Below are 22,390 nucleotides of genomic sequence, written 5' to 3' on the forward strand. Positions count from 1 at the left end.
CAGCATAACAGGTGATGTAATCCAACATTTGCATTATTACCACTGTTGTCTCTTATGTATATAGCCCTCCATCCTATATATTACACAGCCATTGAGCTCACAACCCGGGGGTCGAGCGGCGCAGTATAGGATTGTGGTCCGTGGTGGAGGATACATCCTGGTGCAATGACAACCAGACAGCTGGGAAATGGCAGTGCCGCTTTTCTAGCCTAACAAAACCCTCTCGTGCACAGTGTCCAGTAGGATCAGTAGTCTCTCCTCACCTTTTCCGAACAACAACCCCCCGCCCCACCCATTCCTCCCAACCCCTCCTGCCCCCCTTTCCCTTCGCCTAGTGCAGCTCCCCCCACCCCCAACCCTGCCTCCCACCCCCCTCAGACGTGCCAGTGTATCACCAGTGCGAGTTCTCATGCATTCCAACTAAACCAGACCCGAAGCAGGCCATCAGGAGCAGTCAACCAACATCATACAGTCATCACATAGGAAGTAGGGGAACAATGGAGGGAGATTAGACCATCCTCTCTCCAGGTGGGTGCGCTGCCGGGGCAGGGCTATGCGCCGGGGTATCCTCTTCATCCATGCCCAAGAATGTGAGGTCCAAGACCAAGCTCTCCCATGCTCTGGCCCTCTCCAGAGCCGCGTCATTGCTCGCTCTAAGCGCAGCCTGCATTCGGAGCTCTCCCTCACACCGGGCCCACTTGAGTAGTTCGGTCTTCCACTTCTCCACCGCAGGGCCCCTGTTCGTCTTCCATTGGGACGTTATGGCCCGCTTCGCTAGAATTAGGCCTAGGTCCAGAAACTTGCTAGTGATCTTGTTCTTCGATGTGTGTGGGAACCAGTGTAGGATGCAGTGTGCCATGGTAAGTTGCAAATCTCTTTCCGTAACCTCCCTCAGGATATCCACTACCTCCCGCCAAAAGGGACCCAACTCGGGGCAGGACCAGAACATGTGTTGGAAATCAGCCATGTCCGCCGGGCATCGCGGGCAGGTCGCCGGGTGGGCTGGGAAATATTTATGTAGTTTGGCCGGGGTCAGGTAGGCCCTATGCTGGACATAGAAGTGCAACAGCTGGAACCTAGCGTTGCGCGTTCCGTTACTGGTCCGTTCCACAATGCCAGACCATGTCTCTTCAGGGATCTCCGTCGCCAGGTCAGCCTCCCATTTCTCCTTCAGAGACAGCAGTGGGGCGACTGTCTCCGAGACCATGCGCCTATAGAGGCACGTGACTGCCTTGACCGTCCCCGCCATCATTACCACGTACTGGCAGCCTAGGGACAGCGGTGGCTCCGTCATGCCCGATCTCCAGTGCTTGCGGATCGCCGCCGTTAGCGCCGCGTGGAGGAGGAAGTCACCCCCCGCCAGCTCAAAGCGGTCTCTAAGGTAATCAAAAGGCAGTAGCACCCCGCTCTCATACAGGTCCTCCATGGACGTCAGTCCCAGTAGCTCCCAGCTTTCCAGGCCGTGCCACGAGCCCCCATGTGGTAGCGCTCCGCACAGCTTGAGCGGGATCTCAGGTGCATATGGGACCGCGACTCGGGCCCTCCGGCGATAACGACTCCAGCACTTCCGGGCCGTCTCAAACTCCTGAGTGAGGTGGAATTCTCCCATCGGGAGCCCCAGGACAATACGGGATAACACCTGAACCGGCCCCGCCGGTTCCCCGGATCCGTCCTCTCCTCTCCTGGCTCTCGCGACCCATTGCGTCAGCCACTGCAGCTGCGCTGCCAGGTAATACAATTCGTAGTCCGGCACAGCAAGCCCTCCATCTGCTCTGGGGCGGAGAAGTGTGGTGTGCGCCACCCTGCGTCTACCCGCTCCCCACAGAAAGCCGATTACCATCGACCGCAGACGTCGGAAGTAGCTCGCTGGAATCCAGATCGGGAGGGCCCTGAAGAAATAAAGCAGCCGCGGCAGGGTCACCATCTTGAGAAGCGCCACTCTCCCCATCAGTGACAATGGGAGCGTGCTCCAGAAGTCGAAGTTCCCCTTGGTGTGTCTAATTGCCGTCCCAATATTCCCCTCAAGTATATCAGTCTTGTCATGGAAGATCGAGGTCCCTAGATAACGCAGGCTCCTCTCCTCCCATGTCACCCCCTCCGTGGATTGTGGACAAAGCCTCCGCGGGCGGGCCGGGAACAGGTATGACTACGACCAGTTCACCCGGAGGCCCGACACTCTACTCAGGGATTGCAGGAGGGACTTAGCTCCATGCAGAGAGGCAGCCGAGTCCGCCAGGAACATCAGCAGGTCGTCCGCATATAATGCGATATGATGCACCTGCCCACATACATCCAGTCCCCGATACGCCTGAACCAGTCGGGTTTGCGCCGCGAGGAGTTCAACGGCTACGGTGAACAACAAGGGGGAAAGAGGACACCCCTGACGGGTGCCCCTGCCCACCACACACATCTCAGAGATAACTCTCCCAGTTCGGACCCTCGCCGTCGCGTTCCGGTAGAGTAGTGCCGTCCAATCCACAAAGTCCTCGCCCAGGCCCAGCGTGCGCATGACATGGAAGAGATAGGGCCATTCCAGGCTGCCAAAGGCCTTTTCCATGTCAACTGCAAACACCGCCGCCTCGGCGCCGTCATAAGTGTCAGCCTCCAGAATATGCAGGAGCCGCCGCACGTTAAGGGCCGTGTTGCGGGCCGGGATGAAGCCGGACTGGTCCGCGTGTATCAGCATGGGCATATGGGGGAGTAAACGTGACGCCAGGATTTTACTTAGGATCTTATAGTCCAGGTTGAGCATAGACAGTGGGCGATATGCTGCCCTGTCCCACGGCTGCTTACCCGGCTTCAATAGGGGGACGATGAGCGCCTCACCAGTGGTCACCGGCAGGCTGCCCAGCTGCTTCGCCTCGTTGTAGAGCCACGTCAGCCGAGGCGCAAGGAGGTCAACGTAGGTGAGATAAAATTCCGTCGGAGCCCGTCGGAGCCCGGCGTCTTGTTCCTTGCCATGTCCTTGATGGCGACTCTCACCTCCCTCTCCTCAATTTTGCTCCCGAGCCTCTTTGCGTCTTCCTCCCCCAGTTCCGGTAAATCCAGCCCCCCCGTGAAGCCCTGGAAGTCTTCCTCTGATGGCAAGACCCTGCTGCGGTAAAGTTCTGAGTAGTAATTGTGGAATAACTCATTAATCCCTTGCTGGTCAAACCGCGCCACTCCCAAGTGATCCCTGAGCTCCAGGATAACCGAGCTCTGGCGATCCGGGTTGGCCAGCCAGGCCAACAGTGCTCCCGACTTATCACGCTCCGAGTGCGCGCGTGTGAGGTAGGCCTTGTAGTCGAAGCACCTGAGGCGCTCCACTGTCGCCGCCACAACTTCTCGCGGCTCTAGTAGTGCCTCATGTGTGTCTGGGCGCTCCGGTCTCGCCCTCTCCAGTCCCCGTAGCTTCTCGTCCCCCTTCGTGATGTCCTCCAGCAAGGTCCTCCTAACCCCCGACGCCATTGCAATACATTGTCCTCGCACAACCGATTTGAAGGCGTCCCACTCCGTCGCGGCTGAGCCTGCGGTGCCCGCATTGATCCGAAAATACGCCTCGATTTCCAAGGCTATTGAGGCGCGGAAGAGCTGGTCATCTAGCGCCTCTGGGCGCAACTTCCAGGCAGGGATTCGCGGGCGGCACTGCGACCAGCGCAGCTGCACAAGTAGTGGGTTATGATCGGAGATCGTGCGCGTGAGGTACTCACTGTGGCACACCTCTGCATGCGCATCTTGGGAGCACAGGAAGGCATCGATACGAACGTGCAACTCATGGAGAGCAGAGAAAAACGAATAGTCCCTATCCGACGGATGATTGGCCCTCCACGAGTCGACCAGGCCCCAATGGCTTTGCCAGGCAGAGCGCGCGAGTGCCAGTTTACCAGCCGGTGCATTAGGTAGGGGGGGGTGCGACCTGTCCAGGGCAGTGTCAGCCACACTATTGAAGTCCCCGCCAAGGAGCAAGGGCTCCACTAAAAATGGGGCCAGCTTGTTAGATATCAAGGAGAAGAATGCAGGTTGGTCTACGTTCGGGGCGTACAGACAACCCAAGGTGAGGTCCCTCCCATCCAGCTTGCCTCGCACCATGACATACCTCCCGTCCGGATCAATCAGCTGCTGTGTGCACTGAAAAGGAACACCCGCCCTTATTCAAATGGCCACCCCCCTAGCATATGCGGAGTAGCCCGTGTGGTAGACCTGCCCCCGCCATCTCCGTTGTAGTGCCTTCCCCTCCTTCGCTAGTAGGTGTGTTTCCTGGAGAAAGGCGAAGTGGATGCCCCGTCTGACTAAATGGGAGTGGACCTTGTGGCGTCTGTGCATTGTGTGCATCCCCCTTACATTCCATGTGAGACATTTGTAGCCTATGTCGGGTCCCATTGCAGAGCCCATCGCGCTCCATTCACACTCTCAGCGACCCCCCTGGCACGTCTGGGTCCCACCCCGCTACCCCCCCCAGCCCGAACAATTAAACACCCCCAACTCCCACACCCCAGGACAGACAACCAACGTGGCAACCCCATCCAAACTCAAGTAGTGAAAGTGTATTTCAATAGACTAGGGCTAGGTTGGCCAGGACGCCGACCCCAAACAGGACCGAAGTCCCCCGCCCCCGCACCCCCCCCCGAGCAGTCAGGAGAAGCTCCCCCTCGGCTCGTCTCCTCCCCCCGCAGCTTCAGCTAGAAGTCCCAGGGAGGCCCCCACACCTCACCGCACAGCGTCCAATGGCAGTTCCATCCACACCCCAGTACCTTGTAAATGTGCCCAGTGTCCTGCTGCCAAGGATTCCGTCCGCCGTTTGGGGGGTCACCACCGGCAGGTCCGTCTCCGACAGATCATGTCCGCTACTGGAGCCAGGGCTGGGAGCACCGGCCCTCGAGTGCTCCGATGCGCTGCTGGAGGGACTAGCGTCACCCTGGCTGATAGCCACCACCGCCAGCACCGCCTTAGCTCGTTCTTGCTGCCATCCCGATGGGGAACCAGATCTCCGCTTCGGCGTCGAATCAGTGGAGCGCCTCCCAGGCGAAGCCCCCGGAGGTGCATCCGCGCCCGACTGCTCTCTGGCGTCCAGCCAACTCCAAGCCTCCTGCGGTGTGAGGAAGAAATGGGAGCGATCTCCAGCGATGATCCTTAGCCGAGCCGGGAACAGCATTGCGTAGGGCAGCTGCAGTGATCTCAGCTTCCGCTTGACCGCCAGAAAGGAGGCCCTTTGTTTCTGCACGTCCCTGGTGAAGTCCGGGAACACCATGACCCTGCTATTGTCAATCCTCAGGTCTGGCAGGTCCCTGGCCCTCCGGAGGATGTGGTCTCTATCCCGGAAATGCAGGAGGCGTAGCACTATTGGGCGCGGCGGTCCTCCCGGCTTGGGAGGGCGTGCCGGGACTCTGTGGGCCCGCTCTAGTGCAAAGAACGGGGAAAGTCCCTCTGGAGCCACTTCAGTACGTAGCCATTGCTCTAGGTAGGATACCGCATCCTGGCCCTCCACTTTCTCTGGAATCCCCACAAGGCGGAGGTTGTTGCGTCTGGAGCGCCCTTCACTGTCCTCCGCCCTGAGCTCCAGCACCCGAACCTTCTGCGCCACCTCCGCCAATGATGCTCTCAGGGTAGCCACTTCCCCCGGTAGTTCCTTCAGGGTTACCTCCGAGGTCGCCACTCGCTCCTTCAGCTTCCTGTGGTCATCCTTCAACAGGGTCAAGTCCGATCCGATGGTGTCTATCCGCTTTTCCAGAGCCTCCCGGGACACCACTATCGCCTGCATGATGTCCCCCAGGGACGGATCTCGTGAGTGGGCCGAGCTTCCTGCCCCAGACGACGGTGCATCTTCCTCCACGAGATGACCCGGGTCATCCAATTTCAGCGCCTCGAAGCCCTTTTTTCTGCCTCCGCGCACCATGTTGCTGGGTAGTAGGACGTGTGCGCCCCTGCGGTGGTCACCTGTAGATCAGGGCACTCCCGAACTCCTCTCCGCTCCCACCTCAGGCGCTTAGCACCGCCACGTCCCCGGGCCCCTGTCAGGCGGGCCCCAGGCCAACAGCTATCCCAGGGCGCCAGACCGCCCCACCAGGGCGGTAGGTCGACAGGGCGCTCCGCGCCAGTCAAGTCCTCTTCTGCCGAATTGTCGCCAACCTGTGCCGCGCCTCTGCGCGCCTGGCCTCTGATAGTTCCTGGCGCACGGTCACCTCCGTCAGGAAGCAGTCACTCACCCTGTCCTTCACGCCACCGGGTCCCTGTCAAACGGGCTCCAGACTCCTGAGCAGGACAGGGAGTAGGGTCCCCCGGCCCCCGTCGTCCGACGACCGACTAGGTCACTCTCCCCGGGGGGTGCCACAATAGACGTTCGTGCCTCCGGGCACCAGGGTCGATGTATCTGTGTGCAAGCGACCCTGGTCAGGCAGTGGCCCCGGTAGTTCCTTCAGGGTTACCTCCGAGGTCGCCACTCGCTCCTTCAGCTTCCTGTGGTCATCCTTCAACAGGGTCAAGTCCGATCCGATGGTGTCTATCGGCTTTTCCAGAGCCTCCCGGGACACCACTATCGCCTGCATGATGTCCCCCAGGGACGGATCTCGTGAGTGGGCCGAGCTTCCTGCCCCAGACGACGGTGCATCTTCCTCCACGAGATGACCCGGGTCATCCAATTTCAGCGCCTCGAAGCCCTTTTTTCTGCCTCCGCGCACCATGTTGCTGGGTAGTAGGATGTGTGCGCCCCTGCGGTGGTTACCTGTAGATCAGGGCACTCCCGAACTCCTCTCCGCTCCCACCTCAGCCGCTTAGCACCGCCACGTCCCCGGGCCCCTGTCAGGCGGGCCCCAGGCCAACAGCTATCCCAGGGTGCCAGACCGCCCCACCAGGGCGGTAGGTCGACAGGGCGCTCCGCGCCAGTCAAGTCCTCTTCTGCCGGATTGTCGCCAACCTGTGCCGCGCCTCTGCGCGCCTGGCCTCTGATAGTTCCTGGCGCACGGTCACCTCCGTCAGGAAGCAGTCACTCACCCTGTCCTTCACGCCACCGGGTCCCTGTCAAACGGGCTCCAGACTCCTGAGCAGCACAGGGAGTAGGGGCCCCCGGCCCCCGTCGTTCGACGACCGACTAGGTCACTCTCCCCGGGGGGTGCCACAATAGACGTTCGTGCCTCCGGGCACCAGGGTCGATGTATCTGTGTGCAAGCGACCCTGGTCAGGCAGTGGCCCCAGCCGCCTCTAGCCCGGGCGTCTCCCTGGGGCGGGCAGTTGGTGTCTTCGCTGCTGTTTGCCCCGCCGCCCAATTCCGCTCACCTCCGGATCGCTGGTGCGTGGTAGCCTCTGAATCTGGCTCAGCCCCTCGCCTCCTGCAACCCGGGTGTCCAACTGGGCGAGTGGCAGGACTCACCGCCTCCGCGGACCTCCCGCTGAAGGGCGCTCGCCGTCAGTCCACTGATCATGCAGCTGCCCCGTCTCCCAGGGCGGGGAGGGCCACCAGGGCTATCTCCACCGTGGTGGGGCAGGATCAGTTCGCCATGAGGCCTCCGGGCCCCTTCCACTGACAGCTAGGCAGGTTCCGTAGCGCGGGAGGCGCCATCTTGGGGTCAGGCAGTCAGCCCGATCTTCGCTCACCAGACCCTCCCGCGCCGCAGTTTCAGGCGGTGTCGCCCACCTCCAGCAGCTCCTATGGACCTCCGCTGTCTTGTGTGTGAGTCCCACAGTTCTCCTGGGCCCCTCACCGTCGCCAGCTCGCCAGCGCCAGGCAAATTAGACAGGGACAGCGGCCGCCATTTTGGGCGCCCGTTACTTTTAGCACCTCGCCTCGGTGACAAAGTTCCCCGCAGGTGATTGCCGGGGCTCCCGGTCCTCCAGTGTCGCTCCTAGTGCTCTCGGGCCCCCCCCATGCGTTTCTAGGGGGGTCGGGGTCGGAGCCGGGGTGCAGGATATGGTGTGGTGCGAGGCGGGCGCGGAGGAGCTCCGGAGTCCCGCTTCCACCTACATCGGCGTTCAAGCCACGCCCCCCTCTGTACTGGGGTTAATGTATGACATTGTTCTGCATTCTGTCCATCAATTGTTGTTTTGCATTTGTCACCCCGAGTGGGATGGGTATGCTCAGACGTGAGTCCCATGCTCTCCACACCACTGGAGTCAAGCTATCCTGGCTGAAGACGGCTGATAGCCAGAAACCGGTCCTAGGATGCTTGATTCCGGTCCAGGAAAGACATGGCTTGGCAGTTCGGGCTGGACTGTTCCCATGAGGCACAGGGTCAAGGCTGATTTGCATATGGCCATGTCTGAACTGGGGTGGTGTGGAGTGCAAAGAAACGATGGATTTAGGCCCAGATCTCTGTACTGGGGTGAATGTATGACATTGTTCTGCATTCTGTCCATCAATTGTTGTTTTGCATTTGTCACCCCGAGTGTGATGGGTATGCTCAGACGTGAGTCCCATGCTCTTCACACCACTGGAGTCAAACTATCCTGGCTGAAGACGGCTGATAGCCAGAAACCGGTCCTAGGATGCTTAATTACGGTCCAGGAAAGACATGGCTTGGCAGATCGGGCTGGACTGTTCCCAGGAGGCACAGGGTCAAGGCTGATTTGCATATGGCCATGTCTGAACTGGGGTGGTGTGGAGTGCAAAAAAACGATGGATTTAGGCCCAGATCTCTGTACTGGGGTGAATGTATGACATTGTTCTACATTCTGTCCATCAATTGTTGTTTTGCATTTGTCACCCCGAGTGGGATGGGTATGCTCAGACGTGAGTCCCATGCTCTCCACACCACTGGAGTCAAGCTATCCTGGCTGAAGACGGCTGATAGCCAGAAACCGGTCCTAGGATGCTTAATTACGGTCCAGGAAAGACATGGCTTGGCAGATCGGGCTAGACTGTTCCCAGGAGGCACAGGGTCAAGGCTGATTTGCATATGGCCATGTCTGAACTGGGGTGGTGTGGAGTGCAAAAAAACGATGGATTTAGGCCCAGATCTCTGTACTGGGGTGAATGTATGACATTGTTCTGCATTCTGTCCATCAATTGTTGTTTTGCATTTGTCACCCCGAGTGGGATGGTTATACTCAGATGTGAGTCCCATGCTCTCCACACCACTGGTGTCAAGCTATCCTGGCTGAGGATGACTGATAGCCAGAAACCGGTCCTGGGATGCTTGATTCCGGTCCATGAAAGACATGGCTTGGCAGTTCGGGCTGGACTGTTCCCATGAGGCACAGGGTCAAGGCTGATTTGCATATGGCCATGTCTGAACTGGGGCGGTGTGGAGTGCACAAAAACGATGGATTTAGGCCCAGATCTCTGTACTGGGGTGAATGTATGACATTGTTCTGCATTCTGTTCATCAATTGTTGTTTTGCATTTGTCACCCCGAGTGGGATGGGTATACTCAGACGTGAGTCCCATGCTCTCCACACCACTGGAGTCAGGCTATCCTGGCTGAAGACGGCTGATAGCCAGAAACCGGTCCTAGGATGCTTGATTCCGGTCCAGGAAAGACATGGCTTGGCAGATCTGCTGGACTGTACCCATGAGGCACATGGTCAAGGCTGATTTGCACATGGCCATGTCTGAACTGGGGTGGTGTGGAGTGCAAAAAAACGATGGATTTAGGCCCAGATATCTGTACTGGGGTGAATGTATGACATTGTTTTGCATTCTGTCCATCAATTGTTGTTTTTCATTTGTCACCCCGAGTGGGATGGGTATGCTCAGACGTGAGTCCCATGCTCTCCACACCACTGGAGTCAAGCTATCCTGGCTGAAGACGGCTGATAGCCAGAAACCGGTCCTAGGATGCTTGATTCCGGTCCAGGAAAGACATGGCTTGGCAGTTCGGGCTGGACTGTTCCCATGAGGCACAGGGTCAAGGCTGATTTGCATATGGCCATGTCTGAACTGGGTTGGTGTGGAGTGCAAAGAAACAATGGATTTAGGCCCAGATCGGGCTGCACGAAAACATCATATAGCAGCCCAATTATCAGCAGCAGGTAAAAATGCAAAAGTTTTATATCAAGTCCTACAAACCTTTACTAAGCCTGCTGCTTGTGAGACCGTGGAGATAGCATCCCAGGAACTTTGCGACAATATCTCTCAGTTCTGCACTAGAAAGATTGAGGGTATATATGATAAAATATTAGCCTCCAAGAACAATAGTAATAACATGGACACAGCTGACAACAAGGCTCAGTTACCCACTGGAGTACAAATGAACTGCGTCAGTAAGCTTGCAGAATTTCCTCCCATATCAACGGAGGAGGCAATTGCCTTAACTACCCAAATAAAGAGCGGGTGCCCCTCAGATATCATCCCGGCACGCATCATGCCATTATTGGCCAATGATCTGGGTGCTGGAATTCGACACTGAGTACAGGGGAAGTTCCCCCGGATTGGAAGCGTGCACTGGTGAGACCACTGAGGAAAAACAACACCATCCCTTGGACTGAATTGACAAACTTGAGACCAATCTCACTCCTCCCTCTATTAGGGAAGCTTACTGAGAAGTTTGTTAATCGACACCTGTCAAATTATATCGAAAGTGCTGGGGGGTCAGATCCCTCCCGGCCTGGGTTTAGGCCGAGGCACAGCACCGTGACCGCCTTGCTGTCCGTCGCTGACGATCTTCACATGCTACAGGATAGAGGTTTTTCCGTTATCCTGGTGCTTTTAGATCTGTCAGCGGCGTTTGACACTGTATCATATGACATCATGACCTCCAGATTAATTGACATCGGGCTGGAAGGCAAGGCGCTGGCCTGGCTAAGGAGTTTTCTCACAAAGTGTACCCAAAGTGTCATCTTGGGTTCGTATCGGTCGGAGGAGGTGGAGATCTCAAAGGGGGTGCCACAGGGCTCCTGTTTGAGCCCCACGTTATTTAACATCTACGTGGCCCCCCTGGCTAACATCATGAGATCCCACGGCTTAATCCCGGTATCGTACGCGGACGATACTCAACTCCTCTTTCCGTTTAAAACGCTGACACCTGAAGTGCGAAACTCCTTTGCCCGGGGGATGAAAGAGGTGGCCCACTGGATGACATCAAACTTCCTGCAGTGCAACGTTTCCAAAATGGAGGTGATGCTCTTTGGGGAAGCTAAACGCCTGTGGACTCCTGACTGGTGGCCTCAAGATCTGGGCCCAGTCCCTGAGCCCAAACAGGTTGTGAAAGATCTTGGAGTAAAATTGGATCAGGAGCTCGCCTTGAAACAACATGGAAACCAAGTGGTCGGCTCCTGTTTCCATGTTATTGGGCTTCTCCGGAAAGTGTTCCCCCTGCTCCCTGATACCACCAGAAGAACTTTGGTACAGTCGCTTGTGTTGAGTAGACTAGATTATTGCAATGGATTGCTGCTAGCCGCCAACGAGGGGATTATTGCAAGATTACAGGTTGTGCAAAACACCGCTGCACGCCTTGTTCTTAATGTCCCTGCTCGTACTCCATCTAAACCCCTGTTAACCAAACTTCACTGGCTTTCAGTGAAACAGAGGGTGATGTTTAAAACATGCTGTGTCATTCACAAGTGTCTCACAGGGAAAGGCCCCGACTACCTGACTAAAAAGTTTAACTTATATGTCCCCTCCAGATCTCTTAGATCAGGAGATCAAGAATTGCTATGTGTCCCCAGGTTTAAGAAGACAAGACAAGGGGGAAGGGCCTTGTCAGTGGCGGGCCCGAAGTTGTGGAATGGTCTCCCCATGGAAATCAGACTATGCAGAGAACACCTTCCTTTCAGGAAAAAATTAAAAACTTTTCTCTTTCAGTACTAGGCCATCCATCTAGGGAGGAATGTTATATGATTGGGTCTTCTTTGCTCACAGATGATGCCAGAGGCGCGGAGATACTCCTTCGGGAGTCGATTCCTAGCGCGGTATAAGTTTGCAAATAAATAAATAAATAAATCTCTGTACTGGGGTGAATGTATGACATTGTTCTGCATTCTGTCCATCAATTGTTGTTTTGCATTTGTCACCCCGAGTGGGATGGGTATGCTCAGACGTGAGTCCCATGCTCTCCACACCACTGGAGTCAAGCTAGCCTGGCTGAAGACAGCTGATAGCCAGAAACCGGTCCTAGGATTCTTGATTCCGGTCCAGGAAAGACATGGCTTGGCAGTTCGGGCTGAACTGTTCCCATGAGGCACAGGGTCAAGGCTGATTTGCATATGGCCATGTCTGAACTGGGGTGGTGTGGAGTTCAAAAAAACGATGGATTTAGGCCCAGATCTCTGTACTGGGGTGAATGTATGACATTGTTCTGCATTCTGTCCATCAATTGTTGTTTTGCATTTGTCACCCCGAGTGGGATGGGTATGCTCAGACGTGAGTCCCATGCTCTCCACACCACTGGAGTCAAGCTATCCTGGCTGAAGACGCCCGATAGCCAGAAACCGGTCCTAGGATGCTTGATTCCCGTCCAGGAAAGACATGGCTTGGCAGTTCGGGCTGGACTGTTCCCATGAGGCACAGGGTCAAGGCTGATTTGCATATGGCCATGTCTGAACTGGGGTGGTGTGGAGTGCAAACAAATGATGGATTTAGGCCCAGATTTCTGGACTGGGGTGAATGTATGACATTGTTCTGCATTCTGTCCATCAAGTGGTGTTTTGCATTACGTCTGTACCAAGACACTGCTGGTCTATCCTAACAGTGCATAAGGTTTCCCATGATCCTATCTCATTGATTATCTTTTTTCTTTTATGTATCTATAAGTTCCTGATTTGTCTTTCTTTTTGCATCCTTGACTTCCTTTAGTTATTTATGCTACTAATATATTTTTGGTAATTTTCTTGTGTTTGGATTATGCTAAAATCCCAACAAAGTTTTTTTTACCTGAAAAAAATCTAATGGGAACACAGAATGGTATAATGTAACCATTCTCAAAATGCCATTGGCTTCATGGACATCGCATTGAAACAACAGTAATGCATGGTAAACACATGAAAGCCAAGGTCTGTTTCCTTTTTATTGTACTTTTAATTGACAACCTGAAATCGACAACACTGCTAAAGCAACCTGTAGCTAGACCTAAAAGTATTGCGTTCCGTATACACTACATGTATGATATAAAGACTTGAATGCAATAAAAAGTGTGATCGTTGAGTGTAATTTTTAAATGTAAAATAGTCCTTCATGCATTGCAATGCAAGAACTCCATAGGAGACAGAAAGATATACCAAACTGAGATGTGATGTAAGAAGTGACTGGCGTGGCTTGAGCCAATGGCTAATTGAGGCTGATCCAAACAAGGGAGCTGACCCAAAACCCACTCTCTGTCCATTGTTGCTGTAAATTAACAGTGATTAGATTAAGCATTAGCAGAAGACATGCTGCATTTAGGGATTATCTTGTCCGTTTATGGAATCCATTTTGTATTTCTGTCAGCCATTTTGTTTGCCATGTGCTCACCATGTGCCCCTGTCCTACCTTCCTGTTAACTGCTCTTGAAATATGCCTAGAGACGAGATATATTTATCCTCCTTTGCTTTATACATGCCCAGTAGAGCTTACAGCTGTTCCTAACTTGTAACTGTCAAGATGTGTCTACCAGAATTAGCTTACTGTCAGCCCTTCCCACTTGTTGCTAGCACACTCTCTGAATGACCTTATATGTATTTGAAACCAACACTCTGTGCCTTGTACCGCCTTAATTTCAGCCCCTGTGTGGGTATAAAAGGACCAAGATCCTTCTAGTCAGTGTGCTACTTCATACACTACCGAAGGGTGTTGTATGGTTGTGGTTCCACCTCATGAGGTTTAATAAATACTTTGTTTTCTATTCCAGTTTCTGTGCCAACTTCTTACTATCGGCCTGAGGACTCTGAGCAAAGAAGGGCGAATCCCTTGCACTGGTAGGCCTTGCTGTGGCTTGCTACGACAAATTGGCGCTCCAACGTGGTGCTCATCAGCGACTCGGATGCCCGAAGGACTGGTCAAAATGAAGGATTGGAATCCCGCTTTGGACGTGATCACTGCCTGAGGAGACCTGAGTGTTGGCATCCACAGCGTTTTTCCTTTCTTTCTGATATGACCATCCAGGTGGCGCCGGTCCTCGACTGAGATCTCTTCTGTTGATTCTCCGTGCAGTGACCGGTTGGTCGATTTGAGAACTTGGCAGTAGGAACCTGGACACTATTTCATTGGTAAGAGCTGTTTTACCGCACTTGTTGTAAGTTTGAAGCCTTGGATTGGTAAGGTAGTTTAGAAACTCTTACTGTGGCATTTTTATTGGCCAAATATTGAACTTGTCCTATGATTATGAACAAATATGTGTTGCAATACATATAGGCAGGTAATGAGGAGATGTTTCTCTACTTCTAAGAATATTTGAAGGGCGCAACGTACGAAGAGTACTTTAAGCGCTACTTTGATTATAACATTGCATATTTTGCACTATTTTTGACATGCCTGTTTCCAGCACACTTCGTAAGATGTGTTGCTTTTGTAGTGGTACCAGTTTCAAACTCGATGAAAGACAACCGGCCCCCCCGGAGGGGACGCCAAATAGGGATATGTATATTAAATATGGTATTTCATCCATAATGTACAGCACATTGTGGAATAAATACACCCGCAAGGATCCTGAGTTGCGTTGGCCTATGCATAGGTCATTTGATTTGCGAAAGATTCAGTATGTGGAGCATCGGATGTTCAAGCAAAAGGCTAGGCAAGACATGTTTGACTGTGTGCGAAAGTGGGAGAAAGAAGTGTGTGAGCGAATGAAGCATGAACAGGCCTTGATTGAAAAAGAACAGCGTAAAAGTCTGCATGTAAAAGCATTAGAAATGAAAGATAAAGAGATTACAGAAATTAAAGAAAGGGAAGATAGGGAGCGTCAGTTACAGGTAAATTGTCAATACGCTATTCGTAGGCCTCTTTATCCTATCCTTAATAAACCTCAAGGTGATTTCTTGTTATTAGAGCGTTCTCCACCTCTGTATATTTTCCCTTCTGGTCCTGCAGAGTCAGATGAGGGCTCTCCTACAGGTCAGGATAAAGCCTGAACTACCGAACGTTCCTCTGAGATTAGATCTGCGGCGCGAAAAGCCGTTCGTGGTACTCTCACTGCTTCTGAACTTCTAGATACTATTAAGAATTGGTCGGAAAAGGAACAGAAATATTTTACTGAGATATTAGCTACAGAGTTTGTTGAGCGATTTAGGAAACATTCGGTGGAAATAGAGCCAGCTAATATAGCAGCTGATTGTAAGCAATTACGTGAAGGTTCTTTTGTCTTTTCCCAGGTGGCTGACACGATCAGACTCCTGGTTAAACTACATGATGAAGCAGTCCGTTTGCCAGTGACGAAAAAGGCAGCAGACACAGCTGCACAAACATCTCGAGTCAACATGGCACGAGCTCCGACGCTCGAAACAGAGAAGAATGCTGTAAATGTGAAACCCATGCGGGAAGCAGCGCTTTTATATGTTCCTCCTAAAGGAGCAGGTACGAGTGATGATGAGACTTCTGCCAACGGGAAAGGGTATTTTATTTATAATTGGGTTTACACTCCTTGGAATAGATCAGATGTCATAGCTCTTAAAAATGGATTGCCTGATCCGCGAAAGAATTCGGCAGCCTTTTATGAAGAAATTGAGGGTACCATTAGTTCTTGTACTATGACTTTGTCTGACATGGATTTGTTTTTTGTGTTAATATTACCGCCTGATATGTGGAGAACTGTGCGTAAAGTCGATGATCATGCGTTATTTGGGGCATTGTGGTCAAATATAGAACAATTAGATAAAGATAGGAGACCTGCACAAAAACCATGTCAGCTAATTTTAGATCTTCCAGCAGCTATCTTGGTTAAATTAAGGATGATTTTTCCCCCTAAAAAGATAGATTGGACTATGTTAGTGTCTTGTAAGCAAAAGATAGATGAATCAGTTTCAGACTTCTTCACACGCTTTGAAGAAGCATTCCGCGATTTTAGTGGTCATTCATTGACAGATGACACGGGTAGGCATCAGTTTGTCGATAAATATGTCACAAACCTTTTGTCAGAAATAGCTAGTCGCCTAAAGGTCCCTGTGCATATTTTTCTGCAGTTCTTGATCCTGTTGCCCGTGTGTTGCCTGGATGTTTCCGTTCAGTTCCAGCGACAGCTGTGTCTATACGTCAGAGTGAAGGGATAGTTTTGTTACACAAACTGTTGGTGCTAGTACCTCATGCAGTAGATGCCCTTTTGAATCAGGCTAGAACGCAACATTTAACTAGTGCTCGCCTGACAGGATACGAATTGACACTGTTAGCACCTCATATTACATTTAAGAGGTGTGCAACATTAAACCCAGCCACTTTGTTGCCATATCCCGCGACTCAATCTCAATCAAAGGAGCCTCATGATTGTATATTCCTTACTGAGGAACAGAAAAAGGGTCGCATTGACTTGTAAGATACGCCTCTGACAGATGTAGTTGGGGAGCTGTGGGTTGATGGGTCTTGTTTGAAGTTACCGGATAGCACAACCTCAGCTGCATATGCAATCACCACTCTTGAGACAGTAGTGGAAACAGCTCGCATACCACATAAGTCGGCTCAAGCAGCTGAACTAATAGCTTTGACACGAGCGTGTGAGCTTAGTACTGATTTATGTGTGAACATTTACACCAATAGCCGCTATGCTTTTGGAGTGGTTCATGATTTTGGCCTACTCTGGAAGGAAAGAGGCTTTCTTACATCCCATGGGATGCAGATAATGCACGGAGAATTAGTACATAATCTTTTGACTACACTTACATATCCGAAGAAAATTGCCATTATGAAGTGTAGTGCACATAAGAAGATCACTGACTAGATAGGACAAGGAAATGCCTTTGCAGATCGATTAGCTCGTGAAACTGCAATACAGCGAAACACTACATCTATGTACGTAGTAAAATCACAAGCTGAGCGTTGGCATGATGCTAGAGAGGAAGTATTGGATATACAGAGATATGCCTCTGTGCAAGAACTTGAGCAGTGGTCCAAAGAAGGAATGTTAGACGATGAGGGTTGTTGGCATAACAAAGAAATGAATAAATAGAAGTTACCTGTAGCCTTTTTGCAGCCTATGGTTCAAATGGCACATGGGCTGGCAGATGTTGGAGCTCTAGCAATAACGAAACTACTTACACAAGTTTGGGAGCATCCTGAGATTGCCAGCACAGCTAAAAGAGTAGCACAGTCCTGTTTGATCTGTTGTCAGTACAATCCTGGAAAAGGGACACAAACTCCTACAGGAGGGTTTGCTACACCAACCGCACCTTTTGAAGTTTTGCAGATGGATTACATCCAACTTGAACGCTGTAACAATCTAAAGTATGTCCTAGTGGTGGTATGTGCCTTCAGTAAATGGATAGAGGCATACCCTATGAAGGATAATACAGCGCTCACTACAGCCAAGGTGCTTTTAAAGGAGTTTTTCACACGGTATGGTGTTTGTAAACTTTTGTGGAGTGACAACGGACCTCATTCTATTGGGCAAGTTGTTGATTATGTCATGAAAGGATTAGGGATCAATCAGAAGTTCCATGCAGTCTTCCATCCACAATCAGCAGGATTGGTGGAGAGGTACAACGATACTCTAAAATTAAAGTTAGCGAAAATTCTGGCTTCCACATCCTTAAAGTTGCCAGACGCGTTACCTCTGGCACTGCTGTCTATAAGATCGGTGCCACACTCGCGATCTGGGCTCACACCTTACGAGGTGGTATTTGGAAGACCAAGGAATATTTGGGGAGGTCCTAAGCCGCGCCCCATACATGATGTACCTTGTGTTCTGTTGAATGATTATTTGGCACAATTAACTGACAGTTTGATCTCTATTCATCAACAGGTTTGAGAAGCTCTTCCAGACAGATCTACAGGTGAGACCCGTGACCTCTGTCCCGGTGACCAGGTGATGATCAAAGCCTTCAACAGATCTAACAGCTTGGAGCCGAGGTGGCGAGGTCCGGAGCAGGTGCTGTTGGCTACAAGGACAGCGGTTCGAGTGACGAGCAGAAAGAATTGGCTCCATACCACGCACTGCAAGCGTATATCGCCCGGCTTGGTGGAACCTGCTGTGCTGACTGATCATTGAGAGATTATGGAGACGGAGAAAGGTAAAGCTAGCTCACCGGACGAATCTGTGGAAGTCTTCCCGGACCACACGATTCCTGGAGAATCGCGATACGATTTGAGACCAAGAATAGAATGAATCTGTAGTTTTGAAAAAGACAGGTTGAGCTACCGCCCTGGGTTACCGGAAACGGAATGCCGATATGACAAGGGGGGGGGGGATCAGCCCTGCGTAGTGTAGTGACACCCGTCTTGATCTTCGGTGAAGAAATCAGTGGCTGCCCACGGGATAAGAGCTCCAACGATTGTTTCAACGAGTTTGCAGAAATATTAAATTATCACTGTTGCTAAAATGCTCAACAACCAAATCATTTGTGCTGTAGGGGTTGTTGTTGCCCTTGTGGTTATGGCGATAATCACCTGGTTTGTTGAGAAAGTGGCTCCTGCTCGACAGCTTTTTGTTGCCACTACGCCGGTTCCAGTGGAACATAACTATTTTACGCTTCCCTATCATGAACAGAAGCATCGACAATCCTACCTAAATAACACCTTCATCCAGATGTTGCATCATACACATAATACCACGAATACCACCAATTGTTGGGTGTGTGGGATGATACCTGCACACCAAAAGAAAGGAGGAACGCCTTTTATTCCCCTACCGTTTTCCCATAATGGTTTATGTCAAGCTTGGCATGCCCTTTTGTTTGCTTATGGAAAACCTCCACTAGGTGGAATAATTTTTCAATTAAATAAAGAATGTTACCAAGAAAAAGACGGTTACCCTCAAGCTAAAGGGACTAAATGAGAATGGGATGAATATCAACCGGACAATATTTCGACACCATATGTCTTCACAAATGTGAGGAATATGAAGAACATTGGACCCTTTGTGTTTTCTGTAACTAGATCAAAAGCAGATTTAAGTATTGGCAGTGTTGGGAGAATTCCGGCAGGACGAAGTGAATGTATTTCTGTACATTGAGGGCATAAATAATAGTAGTTTTATATCGTCACACAACACCTATTTTGTGTGCGGTAATAAAGGATATTACCAATTACCTGTTATTTGGTCAGAGGTATGTTATATATCATTTCTGTTACCACTGGTGTTTTTAGCACCTGCATCATATCATCGTGACATGAAACTGTACAATGATATTTCTAAGAATAGATATAAACAGACAACAAGTGCTGACGAGATTGATCAGGCAGACACCACTCTGCAACAATATGTTGATTTCAATTTGGGTTTATTTTTCTTTGTTGGTGCTTCATTGAATAGCAGAAAAATCAGACGATTGACTCGTGTAGTGGAAGCTGTCACCAATCAGATAGCTATGGCACTTGGGAACATTACAGAAGAACTGCAAATTGAAAGAATTGTAGCACTCCAAAATCGGATGGTGCTTGATGTGATTTTGGCTCCTCGAGGTGGTGCATGCCGCATCATCGGTAGCAGTTGCTGCGTCTTCATCCCAGACCACTCAACTTCAGTTTATGACGCAATCTCTAAGTTACATAAGATTGCTGCAGACATTCACCCAGAGACTGGTACATGGACATTTTCAAACTGGATATGGACACTCTTTGTTACTTGGGGCTGGAAGCTACTGACTATTCTATGTATACTGCTGGTGATACTATTTACATGCTGTACTTGTATACAATGTGGTCCCATGATTTGCTCCATGTGCATCACTGCTTGAATACCTTTAAAAAGAGGTATTACAAAAGAACAACAAATGCTAAATAGTGAAGTTACTGAGATGATGAACATCAATGTACAGGATGCAGATCTAGATTACCCTAGACAGACGAATGTCTTCAGCTAATGCTGAAAGGGTCGTCTGTTGTAAATTAACAGCGATTAGATTAAGCATTAGCAGAAGACATCCTGCAGTTAGAGATTATCTTGTCCGTTTATGGAATCCATTTTGTATTTCTGTCAGCCATTTTGTTTGCCATGTGCTCACCATGTGCTCTGTCCTACCTTCCTGTTAACTGCTCTTGAAATCTGCCTAGAGACGAGATATATTTATCTTCTTTTGTTTTGCACATGCCCAGTAGAGCTTACAGCTGTTCCTAACTTGTAACTGTCAAGATGTGTCCACCAGAATTAGCTTAATGTCAGCCCTTCCCACTTGTTGCTAGCACACTCTCTGTATGACCATATATGTATTTGGAACCAACACTCTGTGCCTTGTACCACCTTCATTTCAGCCCCTGTGTGGGTATAAAAGGACCAAGATCCTTCTAGTCAGTGTGCTACTTCATACACTACCGAAGGGTGTTGTATGGTTGTGGTTCCACCTCATGAGGTTTAATAAATACTTTGTTTTCTATTCCAGTTTCTAGGTCAACTTCTTACTATTGGTCTGAGGACTCTGAGCAAAGAAGGGCGAATCCCTTGCACTGGCAGGCCTTGCTGAGGCTTGCTACGACATTGTAAGCAATAGGTCATTCAGCCTGCTGCACTGTAGAACCAGATCTAAAATATGACATTGAAAGCGGTCCATATCGAGCCCTGTAATCATGTCCTTATAGGGCCGGACTGGGAACCAAATCTGGCAAAGTGCTCGCCCCCTCCCGAGGGGGTGTCGGGGTGCGACCGCGCTCTTTTCCTGGGCCGGTTTTCAGCCGATTTTGTTACAGGGCCGTTTTGGCCCTGTAACAAAAACGGCCCCCAGGAGCCCAAAACCGGCCCCCAACCATGCGGCCCACCGGGTGATTGCCCGATGCCAGCAACGGCCAGTTCGGGCCTGTGTCCTTAACTTTATAAGCGGAAACACATAAGAAATCCAAGCCAGCACTAACATACAGTTAACCTCCATGTTATAAAATGACAGCACAATTTTAAGCTTAAACATTACAAGAACACCGCCTAAAATGGAATAACAAATATACTATAACATACTTGATATTTTACCTTTCTGGCAGTACAATAATTATTTCACCCACATAGGGCTTGATTATGCGTTAGGAATAAACATGTGCGGGGATTCTGGTTATAAATACAAATACAATTTCCAACTGGTATATAGGCACATGATTAGTGCTATTACAAGTTAATCCATTTAATGGGGAATAACTTTGTAGACCTGGATTTACTGAGCGTAACACGACACAAAAATCCCAATTCTATGAGGTTTAACACTCATATTAATAATTCAGAGGAAGTGGTGAATGCGACAAAGGGTTTCTGGGAGGCGCAGAAGTGGGATAAGGGAGGTGGGAAGAGGAGGATTAGTTTGGACATGGAGGAAGCACAGAATGAAAAAAGTCAGGGTAGGAAAAAGAAAGGACGCTTGCCTGTTTAGTAGCGAAAGCCCTGTGTAATTTCACCCTCCAGAATGATCGGCTGGTGAAATCGGGTCCAGTGTCCCACACCTTGGTTAGGCAGAGCGGTATCTCACCCAGAATATCACTCTTTCCGGCTTGTATTCAGGCCCCTAGTATAGGGTGACCAGCTGTCCTGGATTTGCCAGGACAGTCTCGGTTTTTCAAGGACTGTCCCAGCGTACTGAAAAAAAAATATGAAAATCGTCCTGGTTTTGAGAAAGTGTTGGGTGAGCACGCCCATTTATCACTGTGCTATGAAGGCTCATGTTCACACCAGCCCTCTCTTTACACATAAGATAGAGTTTACTTCATGGGTATTGACAGACTTTCTCTCGGGGGCAAATTTGCAGTGTGGTTTGTGGCAGAGGGCCGCACCGGTGGGGGCAGGGTCAGTGGGGGAGGGGGCAGGGCTAGAGAAAAAAAACTTGACAATGCGGTTGAACGCAGGCCCCTGCAGCGGACGCCTTTTCCACAGAGCCACCAGACTCTGCATAAACATATTTTTCTCTATCTCCCTCTCTCTCTCTCTCTCTCTCTGTCTCTCCCTCCCTCTCTCTGTCTCCCTCCCTCTCTCCCTGTCTCTCTGTATAACTCCCTCTCTCTATCTCTCTCTCCCACTCTCTCTCTTTCTTGCTCTCTCTCTCTGTTTCCCTCTGTCTCACTCACTCTGTCTGTCTCTCTGTCTCCCTCTCTCTGTCTGCCTCCCCCCCCTCTCTCTCTCTCTCTCTCTCTCTCTCTCTCTGTCTCCCTCCCTCTCTGTACCTCTGTCTGTCTCCGTCTGTCTCCCTTTGTCTGTTTCCCTCCCTCTGTCTCCCTCTATCTGTCTCCCTCCCTCAGTCGCCCTCCCTCTGTTGCTCTCCCTCTGTCGCCCTCCTCCATCTATCTGTCTCCCTCTTTTTCCCTCTCTCTGTCTCTGTCCCTCTGTCTCCCTCCCTCTGTCTTCCTTCCTCTGTCACTTCCTCTGCTCCCTTCGTCTCTCTATGTCTCCCTGTCTCTCTGTCTCCCTGCCTCTGTCTCCATCCCACTGTCTCCCTCCCACTGTCTTCCTCTCTCTGTCTT

The sequence above is a fragment of the Lissotriton vulgaris genome, chromosome 5 (assembly GCF_964263255.1).
Source record: "Lissotriton vulgaris chromosome 5, aLisVul1.2, whole genome shotgun sequence".
Lineage (NCBI taxonomy): Eukaryota > Metazoa > Chordata > Amphibia > Caudata > Salamandridae > Lissotriton > Lissotriton vulgaris.